The 990-nt window shown below is 32.8% G+C and overlaps 1 pseudogene across 1 annotated transcript in view; it reads left to right on the top strand.

Moving 5' to 3' along the window:
* LOC105958085 (pentatricopeptide repeat-containing protein At1g71490-like) overlaps positions 1-545 on the top strand; it is a 4,372-nt pseudogene extending 3,827 nt beyond the window's left edge. The window contains exons 2-3 of the transcript XR_016029067.1: positions 1-223; positions 505-545. The exon at positions 1-223 is cut by the window's left edge and continues 478 nt beyond it. The product of XR_016029067.1 is annotated as a pentatricopeptide repeat-containing protein At1g71490-like (transcript). The remainder of the gene's footprint in view (positions 224-504) is intronic.
* Positions 546-990: the final 445 nt, after the last annotated feature.

Genomic DNA, 990 nt, shown 5'->3' with positions numbered 1-990 from the left:
GAGGTTATTTCAACGATGGGTTATTGTTCCGACGGAGCAAATGTGGGCCATGCTTATCGGAGCGTGTAGGGTCCACGGGAGTACGGAGATTGGGGAATGGGCGGCTGAGAAGCTTCTAGAAGTTTCGAAGCAGAGGGACAGATGACAAACATTTTTTAGCTATTATAAACTTTGTAATTTATGTTGTATACTTGCAAATTTTTTGACTTCACAATTGGTTTAACTAAGGTGGTGTTTGCAAATGCTTTTTGAAAGTGCTTATGCGGTTTTTTTTGCTCATAATCTGTTTTTAGGTGTTTGCAAAATTAACTTTTGCTTTTGCTTCTCTTAAAATAATCTGCTTTAAGCTATTTTTTTAAAAGCACCCCTAACCCTGCTTTTTCAATTTTAGTTCATTTTTCGAAATATTTGCAAACACCCCCAACTTTTAGAAATAAGCACTTAAGACTAACTTAAATCACAATCACTAACTTCTGCTTTTAAATAATCATTTGCAAACACCACCTAACTGTATGTGCATCATTAAATTTCATATCAATTAGTGAAAAAGTGATAAAAATTTAATATATTACGGAATTATACGAGTACCAACAAATTTTAGGGTAAATTACAATACTCTCCATGAACTTAGACTAAATTACGAAAAATACCCCCAACTATCCGTAATTATCAAATCCCCTGATGTTTGTTTTTATCTTACACCGACCCCCTTGCGATGTATTTTTTTATGGAAACTTTTTTTATCACAATTAAATTTTCCTGCAAAATTCAATTCCACCTCATTTACTTTTTAAAGATACATATTATTGTAGGGGTACAACTGACATTTCTAAGGAAATATTAATTGGAACAAAAATATTCCATGAAAAATCACACCGTAAAGGCCCGGTGTAAGATGGAAACAAATGTCTCAGGAATTTTGGTAATTACGGATAGGTGGGGTATTTTTTGTAATATAATCTAAGTTATGGGGTTTGTTTGTAATTTAAT

This window comes from Erythranthe guttata, chromosome 13 (assembly GCF_056151865.1).
Source record: "Erythranthe guttata isolate IM_541 chromosome 13, IM_541, whole genome shotgun sequence".
NCBI classification, from domain to species: domain Eukaryota; kingdom Viridiplantae; phylum Streptophyta; class Magnoliopsida; order Lamiales; family Phrymaceae; genus Erythranthe; species Erythranthe guttata.
Note: the sequence above shows the minus strand (reverse complement) of the source record. Positions and strands in the feature narration are given on the sequence as shown.